Source organism: Rousettus aegyptiacus, unplaced genomic scaffold (genome assembly GCF_014176215.1).
Source record: "Rousettus aegyptiacus isolate mRouAeg1 unplaced genomic scaffold, mRouAeg1.p scaffold_m13_p_12, whole genome shotgun sequence".
NCBI classification, from domain to species: Eukaryota; Metazoa; Chordata; class Mammalia; order Chiroptera; family Pteropodidae; genus Rousettus; species Rousettus aegyptiacus.
The window spans coordinates 33,515,893-33,526,280 of NW_023416287.1; the positions used below are offsets into that span (position 1 = coordinate 33,515,893).

Consider the following 10,388-nt stretch of genomic DNA (forward strand, 5'->3'; position numbering starts at 1 on the left):
TGAATATCAGAATAACAGATGGAGAGCTGGGGAAAATGAATGGCAGTTTCACCTTCAGCAAGTGGGGATAGGCTTTGTGGAAAAAGGAAGGGTTAAGATTTCAAGATTTCAAGATTTTTAAAATTTTAGGTCAGTTTGATGTCTGCTCTTCTTAACAGTTTGGAGAGAACTATTTGGCAAGTACATCATAATTTCTCAATTCTGGTTTCTAAAAATGCTTTTTATGGGAATTAACATAGATCCATCGAAGGAGGGACCTCAAAGACTGACTTTAGGGACAGAAAAGATTTCTGAGCTAGTGGTTAAAACACTTGTTTAGACATTAACTCACCATTATCATTCTAAGTCACCTTGATTTGTTCACAAATACTAAAATATTTGCCCTACCTACATTACCATGTATGAGACCTTAATTAAGTTGATCTTCTCATTATTTGTCCTCCTCCAAGTAAAGCATCTTTTCTCTTAGGAAGCTCACTGTTCCCCAACTCTTGGTCCCTGGGTTCAGGTGAAGAAGACTCCCTCTATCCTCGGCCTTAGCAGTAAGCAGAGGGTCCACTACTGGCCATCGGTATATTTTGTGGATCTTCCAAGAAGTTGGAAGGGAGGAAAAAGTTTCCTTCAACCCTCTTAGGGTCTCTTGCTTTGTCTGAAAATTAAACTGGCAAAAGATAGTTTAATAAGAGAAAAGTATACACATTTTATTAAGTTTTTACATGTACACGGGAGCCTTTACAAAAGAATGAAGGCCCAAAGAGTGACCAGAGCGGGAAGCTTTTATACCTCGTAGATAAAGAAATAATAAATTTGTGAATAATTGAAAAGACACAGAGGTTTGAACTAGGAGTGGTAAATGGCAGAGAAGTAACTAGAAAGATAAAGGTGAACATAACAAGTTTTGTCTGCAGTTTCCTCTGGTGTGGTCTCTGATCTAATAGGAGTTGATCTGTAGTAAAAGGAGAATTTATTTCCTACCTTTAGGTAGGAAGAGGCAGCTTTTTCTACATTTACTACTTTATAATTGCCATCAGCTCAAAATAATTTTTAGGTCAAAAAGGTATATTCTGGGTGACATGTTTGATTTCTTTCAATACTGATCCAGCAATGGGAAAAGGACCCAAGAGGAGCCTCATACTTAATTCTAAGACTCTTCTTGTACCACCTGGAAAAGAGAAACCCTCTTTCCTATGGTATTGCTAGTTGTAAAAAGGATGTAAGCTTGAAGATACTGTGGCCAACCTAAGAATACAATAATGGAGGCTGACAAGTTCAAAATCTGCAGGATGGGTCATCAAGCTGGAGACCCAAGGAAGAGCTAATGGTACAGATCAAGTCCAAAGGCTGTTTAATGGCAGAATTTCCCCATTCTCAGGGAAGTCAATTTTTGTTCTTTTTAGTCCTTCAATTGATCAAATAAAGCCCATCCACATTATGGAGGGCTATCTGCTTTATTCAAAGTTTAGGACTTTGAATGTAAATCTCATCCCAAAACACCCTCACACACATACATCCAGAATAAAGTTTAACTAAATATCTCAGTACTGTGGACCAGCCAAATTGACACATAAAGTTAACCATTACAAGTCTTTATCAAAACCTGTAGGGCCCCCTGTGATTAGGCCCTAGTCTCCAACCTTCCTTCTCACTACCCTCCTATTAGATAATTGTGCTCAATCTAGACTAGTGGTTCTTAAACTTTCCTGTGCAACAGAATCACATGGAGGGCTTTAAAAAAATAGATATCTGGGCCCATCCCCAGAGTTTATGATTCAATAATTTTGAGGTAGAGCCCTAGAATTTGTAAATCTAAAAATTGCCCAGGTGATAAAAACCACTGTTCTAGACATACTGGTCTTCTTGATATTTCTCAATAAATAAAGCACTCTTCCAATCTAGGGCCTTCAAAGTGGATGTTCTTCCTGCCAGGAAGACTTTTTGCCTGGGTATTTACATGTAATTGGGTGTCGATAAATACTTAAAGACTGATTCTTTGAAAAAAAATAATGTCCCGTTTCACAGCATTTTCTGATTTCTGGCATGCAAATTTTCTCACCATACTTCTGACTTTAAGCTATCAAATATGGTATCACTAAATGTGAAGTTGGAAAGAGATGTGCCCCATTGGTTCTCAGGAGACGACATGAGCCAGCTTGGAGAAACCAATGTTTGAGTGGCTTCTTCATGTCTCTGCTTAATGTCACTTCCTCAGAGAGAGCATCCCTGATCATCATATAAAACAGTACAACTATCTCTTAATTATTCTCTCTTCTCTTAATTCAGTTCACTGCGCTTATTTCTACCTATGATGGATTTCTGTTTTTAAGGTTTCATTGTCCCCTACTGAGTCAAATCTTCGAGAAGGCAGAATTTCTATCTTATTTCATGCTGTACCCTCAGTGTCTAGAAGGATGCCTGCAACAGAATAAGTGATCAATAACTTCTGGTTGAATATAAAAATAAATGAATTTATGTTTGTACTTGTTCATTGTCTGTCACCCCCAATATTCTCTGAAATGTAATTCCATGTGAGTAAGGAATTTGTCTAGTTTTGTTCACCACTTTGTCTTCATCCACGCATAGCAAGTACAAAATAAGTAGCATTTGAATGATTTAATTCACCAAGCTGTGGGGAGGATAACATGAGCAAGTGTATTTAAAGTGCTAAGAAAGAGGGACATTGTGATGCAAATGTAAAAGGAGCTTCACACCTACCTGGTCTCTAAACATGTGTAAGAAAATGTTCTGGCCCTATTAGGGAGGAATAGAGATAGAAAAGTTTTGAAACATCTGGCTCATTTAGAATTCCATTAACCGTGGGAGAAAATGAACACTTTGTTTAAGTCAAATCTCGGTCTGCTCCTGGGACAACCCACATGAGACACAGGGCTAAGGGTTATGGTTACATGTTTTGCTTGTTAATCTTTAGAAACTTAACAGTTAGGGATGCTAAAACCTTCACACAAGTTTTGAAAGCACAAGACTGACAAGGCTAAATGCCTCCAAAGAAGTGTCTGTAACAGATATTTAGAGGAAAATACAGTCTAAGAAGACAACACTTTTCAAAGTGTTCAGAGGATCAAGAACAGATACCCAGTTCCCTCTATCTCTGTATGAGTTAGTTGTCTTGTCAGACAGTGTCCCTGAAAAGGCAAAGCTGTTCTGGGAACCTGGTAGGTGTCAGCTCAAGAAATATGGGCAGCTCATCTGCATATCTTTTAGTGACCTTCTGGAATGACAGCCAAGCCACCAGTGCTTCCCTGTTTGCAAATGATAGAAATCTCATTTCTGGGGATGGCAGGATTGATGTGGCAGCTGCAGTGCCATTAGACCTGGAAGATGCTCTGTTCTCATTACTGTCTCCTGGCAACATAGCACCAGATGCCGCCGTGAATATTAATGACCCTCATTCATATAACCTTTAGTGCCTTACTCCAGCTCCTCCAGGCTGCAGCTAGAGACTGCTGCTATTTGGTTGGTTCTATGGTCTCCATCTCAACAAATCTTTACTTTTTCTCCTCCTGTCTGAGAAAATATTATTAATGAGATTTTTATCTAAGAAGAGGATTTCTACTTCTCTATGGAGACACACACTTTCTAAGACATACCTCATTTTCTAAGAAAGATAACGGCACTCCCTTTCTGCTGGGGCTTGTCAATGATTGTTTTCATTGACTTTATCTGCTGAATGAAATGTGTAATTTGTCTAATATCTTTCTTCTTCATGAGCAAGGTTTAAAAATAAATGTGGAATTGGTCAAAGGGGGAAATCACATATTACTAAACTTTCACTGAGTTTCATTGTTCTTATCAGTTTCCAACAAGTTCAGAGCTGGAGTGATATGTGTAACAGCAGTAGTCACTCCAGGCTCGCCTGTCTGACTTCCTTTGGCTTCTTATGCTAAGAGGCATAACTCTCTTCGCCTTTTCCTTTATACCAAATATTGACCAGAAGTTGTTCTTGAAAGTAATTCAAGGCAATATAAAAATAGAATCTTACTCTTTTCTTCCCTTGCCTTTCCCTTCATCTAATATTTAGTGAGAGGCATAATTAGTGGTTTTAGAGCACAAATTTTAGAGAGAGCCAGGACACTGTATGGCTCCTGGCTCTGTTATTAACTAATTGTGGAATCCTGGGCATGTTGCTCTATCATGCCCAGCTTCAGTTTCATATCTGAAAATTTTAGCTAAAGCCACTGACCTTCTTAAACTGTCAATAAGTTAAATGACATCAGGCATGTGAAATACTTAGTCCAGTGTCTGGTATAAAATAAGGACTCAATAAATGGTGGCCTGGTATCAAAGGTTGTTTAATCAATGGCCCTCAGTCAAACACGTCTCCTGATAATCAACACCACTCACAGTGATTCTAGATGTGGCCATGTGACTTGTTTTCACCAATTGAATATCATCAAATGTGACTGAATTAGAGGCTTAATACGTGTGTATGCATTGGGGCTTCCCTTCTGGGAAGCTGCTACCACCAAATAAGTAGTTAAATAAGAAAAATTCAACCAACTAAATTTTAAAGACCTATTTGGCTTTGTTGAATAATTCATGAATCGGGCAGCACCCCATCTAGCAAGCAAAAAGAAGCTCCACATTGTTGCAGAAAGGAAAAGATTTTAAAGGCAGAGAGGGAGCAGAAAAAAAGAAAATTATTAGCAAAGAATACTTTGTTTTAGGCAAAGTCACCCTCTTAAAAGGAAGGAGTCTATCATTGGATTACCTCCAGGAAATTCCAAGTTTGCTGGTTACAGGTCACAACTGTAATTGGAAGGTGAAAACTGTAATTGGGTTTGGTACTAACTTCTGGTTTGCTGCCGTGAGGCCTAATACAAGTGACTCCATTTGGGCTTGTTGTCTCCTTTTTAATAGAGGAAGCTCAGTCTAGTTCCCTGGAGAATGAAGGACCACATGGAAAGAGAGGCCCAGCCAGTCCTGAACTATATGCAGCTGCATAAGTGAGTCCAAGAGAGACCAGCTCAGGGTAGGAAGACCACAAAGCTAACTAAGAAATTTTGAGGAAAAAAAAAAAATTTTTTTTAAATTAAGTCACTAAGCTTTGGAGCCATTTGTTATGCAGCAAAGGCTAACTGGTATACCTAATGGCTGTTACTTTCATAACTGTTGTCTTATTTAAACTGCACAATAATCTCATGAGGTCAGTGATCTTATTTTTCACTTTACCGACAATGAAATGAAGGTTCAAGGACATCAGGTAGTGGTCTCCTTGATTGTTCAGATCCTTAAAATAGTCGGTGAAGAAGAAGTGCAAGGGACAAAGCATATTTAAACACTGTTTTTAGATGAGAAGAAATCTTTTCACTCAGGTAGAATCTTATGTTGAATCTCTTGGCATTCGTTAGCTTTTCTAACATACAATTAAGAAAGCATAATTGAGCTGCAGATATGAACTTACAAACCTAGGTCTCTTCTCCTGCCTTAACGAAGGAGACTAGCAACAGTTTCTCATCTGACATTGTTGGTCCCCATTGATGGCTTTGCAGATGCACTTTGCTGATGGAGAAATGTAAGTTTCTGGCAACTGCTGTTCCTGAGAGTTTAGATGCAAAACAGCAGCTTAGATGCAGGAAAATTTTTCTGATGTTTTCTCACCCCTCATTCTGGGCTGATTTTATCTCTCAGTGGAATAAGTTACTACACACCCAAAATGGCTCATATTTTCATTATTAGAAACACATTCTTTTTCATTAAACTTTGTAGTCTTTAAAGTTTCCTAGAAAGTTCAATATCTCCAAAATAACAACCCATCAATCCAGTTAATTTCTCACTGTGAAATGGAACATATGATAAATTTATACCGATGGGAAAATAATGCTGATGCACAGATCTAGAATAGCACTGTACAATAGAAATACGAAGTGAGCCACAGACGTATTTAAAAATTTTCTACTAATACATTAAAAAGTATAAAGAAACAGGTGGAATTAATCATTTTTATTTAATCCTATTCCAAACTCTTTCACCATATTATAAATATTAAAAAATTTTAATGAGGTATTTTACATTATTTTTCTTACCAACCATTCAAAATCTTATGTGTGTTTTACACTTATGGCACATTTTGGTTTTGTCTCACACTTCTAGTGTTCAGTAGCCTTGAGGCTAGTGGCTACCATGTTGACAGCATAGGACTAGAGATCTAGCTTACTGCATTACTGCATTGTAAAGTTGAGACAGTCATGGTGCACTGTATGTATTAAATACAATCAGAAGTATCAATGCTATAAACCTATAAAAATCCTTTGAAGGTTTGAGAGTTTAAGTTTAATTTACCATTATTTACTTTCACAAAATTTAAAAATACATTTTAATTTAATTTTTTTATGTTCAACAGTTTCTGGGTGATACTTTTTCAGGCCGTTGGATCTGCAGTGGGGTCCTCTTGCTTGGCAATATTATCACCTGACAAAGCTCCATTAGGCTGTGTCATGTGGGGGTCACGTCAAACTATCATGTATATAATGAATCCAGTTATTGGAAGATCACTGAACAGCTGCTGATGACAGTTTACAATGTTCAAAAATTGACTAGAGTGATACATAACACATGTTGATGGTTATATTGAATTTATTAAGAACATATTACTATATTAAATTTTATTAATTAACCTTTTGAATGCTATTTGTTGTAAGTCTATTGCTTAAATTGGCATTAGCCTCTGGAAACCTTATATTTATGTTACTCACAGTCAAGGCGATAAGAATAGCTTTTACCCAATCCATACTAGCCATCTCCACAGAATTGTCCCCCAAAAAGCTGTGCTGCCAAGATTGTTATGCCAACTCTGAGGGTCAAGAAATCTATGGTGATGGACAGTTCTTACATGGCCTGGAAGATTCCTCACCCCAATTTGTTCATGAGAATTAATACCTTCTAACTGCCTCAGAAATCAGGCAGCCACTTTCCCTGCACTGTGAAACTGCTGAACTGCTTTACAGTTTTCTGGCCGCACTGAGAAAAGAGGACCCTGCAGCAATGCACAGAGAGATGGGTAGTGTTCTGTATAAACTGCCGTATCTTCATGAAGCACAATAGTAGAATTGGTAAAAGTGGAAAACCTGCCAAGAATGACTAAAAAGCCTGGTTTTAAAGTCAGCAGAATCCATGCCTTTACAAGGGCAGATGAAGATTTTCATTAGTCCATTTGGCCACATTTGTGTTTATTAAGGAAAAGTGCCCCTTCCTCTTGGAGGGAAGCAGCCCTGCCCAGAGCACATGGCTTGGTGAGTGGACTGTGGCTGGATTTCAGTCCCAATTCAATTTCTTAATAGGACGTCCATGCAGACACCTGTACAACCATACGTGGTGGCCTTGACTATTGTCTATTCACATTGCCTCCCAAGACAAAAATGGTACAACAAGGGGGCAGCAATCTAGTTGGCTCAAAGGCCAGTTTTGATAGACTATGATTCATTATTGGGCTATGTATGGTCCATTACACTGACTTTAAAAGTTAATCAAGAAGAACACTCACCTTTTAAAGTCAGGGAAAAAAGACTCCAAATGTCTTTAATGTTATTTAGAAACAATGAAACTCAACTTTTGACCTCTGCCACACCATGAAAATACATTTCATTTCATTAATATTTATGCCTTGTCCCTGGAGCAATTGAATATATCACATATCAAAGGACTAAATTACATTTATTCCCAAAATTTAAAACTGGAATTTGAGCCAAGAGAACCCAGAAAGAAAGGAATGATTTCTGACCACTGTCCAAATGAATTATAGTGTTCCCAAGTGAGGACATGACCCTTAAGACCAGAAGAATACACACATTTACCCAATGAATGAAGAAATAACCCTGAAATCATGTACAGTTCATTTTCCCTGGCTTTCATCAGAGAATAAACAATTCCCAAAGAATGGTAAAAAACAGAGAAAATATACATTTCCCATGTGTTAGAGCAGATGGCTTATGGAAACTCAATGAACTGATGATAAAAATACACACCCACACTATTGACACTTATTGGTGTAAAGAGAATTTTGAAAATCTAATTGGCCTTGATGATGGAGAGACAATCATTTGGCTTTATTATTCTAACTGAAAATGAAAAGAGAACTTGTTCTATAGTTTCTGAAAGAATTTAGAAATACCTGGACATTTTCTATAATTGCATCATTACTTTTGGTGAAAATGACAGATCAGGAAATCTTCATTTTCTTATACAATTCCTGGAGTAGTAAACACTGCCTTTACTCTCTCCCTGTCACACAAACACATGAACATACACTTCAATCTGTCATAATTTAATGTAATAATTCCTTTAAGTCTAATTCTCTCCTTCACATTCTGTGGTCATAATCTGAATTTATGCCTAGAAATGAGTAAAGACAAAGCTGCCTTTTCATCTAACTTTGCTCTTAAGAGTTCAGAAAAGCTCCATTTTCAGCTGCTGTATGTAGCAGATACCATTGGTGCCTTGCCCAAATCCTGTTGCACTCACTGTTCTAATACCTGTTGAGAGAATTTTTCTGGAAGATTGCTGTTCTCTACCTGATAATTTTGCCTTAGCCTGTGCATGGTCCAGGACAAAAGTACTAAAGAGTTAATGCCATCAGATGTATGACTTAGAAATAAATGAAAGTTGGAGGACCAATACCCCAGCTTCCTCAACCCTTGAATGGAAGAACTTTGAGTCATGCTCTAGACGATGTTCTCTCTAGAACCTTTCAGAGAAGGGTTGTTAGATAAAATACAAAATGTCCAGTTAAATTTGAATTTCAGATATGCAATGAATGATTGTTTAGTTAAGTGTTTGCTAAATATTATGTGGGATAGTCCTAAACTAAAAAAAATGATATGTTGCTTGTCAAACATTCAAACTTAATACAGTGTTTTTTCTTCAGACTATGAAACAATGTCTTTCATTATGTATGTTATTTTTTTTAATCATTTCCTCAATCTGTCCATACACAGGCAAAAATAAGTGTACTGTTCAACATACTAGAACTTGCAAAACTGATCATTGCCTAGAGAAGAGAAATTTATCCCTAAAACATGCTTAACCAAGAGGCCAATTCATTTGCTGACCTCCAACAACATGATGAACATGATAGACAGACTGTCCCCCATCTGAGCCTCATTCGCCACCATTCAATAATCCTTTTTCGGGCCCATATCAGCAGCACATTTCTTGCCAACAATCATTAAAAGTCCAAAAAGACTTTCATCATCATCTTCTGCTGTAGAAATCTTGGATATATGCTTCTTGGTATCACCAAAAAATGTGTTGGTACTTGAGGAAAAATTTCATGGAAATCAAGATCCTGGTCATCCTCGAAAGTTGTTTTTGCTGAGATTTCCTTGTGATCGATCTTTTTGAAGGAAAATCATGTCACTACCCACCCAGGTGGCCTAAGCCTTGATGATCTCATTTGCCATCTCATTCTCCCTCCTACATGGCCTGGGTGGGAAAAACTCTGGAGCAGGGTAAATAATTTTTTTTTCTTGCTAAATTTGGTAACCCTATTCCTGAGGAGTGAAATCCCAGTTTCCCATATGGTGATCTGCTGATATTGCAGGCTGTTTTGGTCTCTTTTCCTGTATTATTTCACCTCTCTCCTACCAATGCTTCCTAAGATTTCCCGCCGCCTTAGGTCAGGTTCCCTAGAAGTAGTCGAGATGATATTCTTACACAAATGATACACTGAGAGCATACTTTTAGGAGAAATCTGAAAACATACAAGGGAAGCAGGAAAGACAGGGGAAGGAGTTGAGTAAGGACGTGATTTTGTAACAAGTGTACTTTCAGCCAGATCCCGTAGGGAGCTCTGGAGCATGATTGATATCACAAGGTTGTTTTACCTTGAGTTCGAAGGGACTGGCCTTTTGCCACCACCCCCACCCCCAATAGTCAGTTGTTAGCAGTGGCTTACCCAGATCAGTGCAAGGTCAAAGGTTGTGGGAAAGGCAACTAACATCTACAACAACTTCCAAGCAGCATAGGTCTTTGTCTCAGGGTTTGTTTCTGGACAGCTGAACCTAAAACACTAACTTTAGTAAAATCCTTGATGGCTTCTAATTCCTCAAGGATAATCATTTCCCTAAAGACTAAATTCTATGACTCCCTTGAGGGCTAGAACTGCAAGTTATTTATAATACTTCATACATAATAATTGGTCCATAAATATTTGTTGAATTGACTTGAACATGAAGCAAAACTGATATATTTATAATATAAGCATTATTAAAAATCATACTTTTGTTTAGTACCTACTACTAAAAAATAAACTAGGCACTCTATTAGATTTCTCATTTTTAAAATTCAATGAACAAAAAAGTATTGCAATTACGTCTCAAAAAAATACCCCTGAACTAGCCCAAACTTGTTAGATCCTTAGTGAATTAATGAAATAC

At 37.6% G+C, this 10,388-nt stretch overlaps 1 pseudogene; it reads right to left on the bottom strand.

The window, feature by feature from the left end:
* Positions 1-9,033: 9,033 nt before the first annotated feature.
* Positions 9,034-9,413, bottom strand: LOC118609944 (annotated as a pseudogene).
* Between the last annotated feature and the right edge of the window lie 975 nt (positions 9,414-10,388).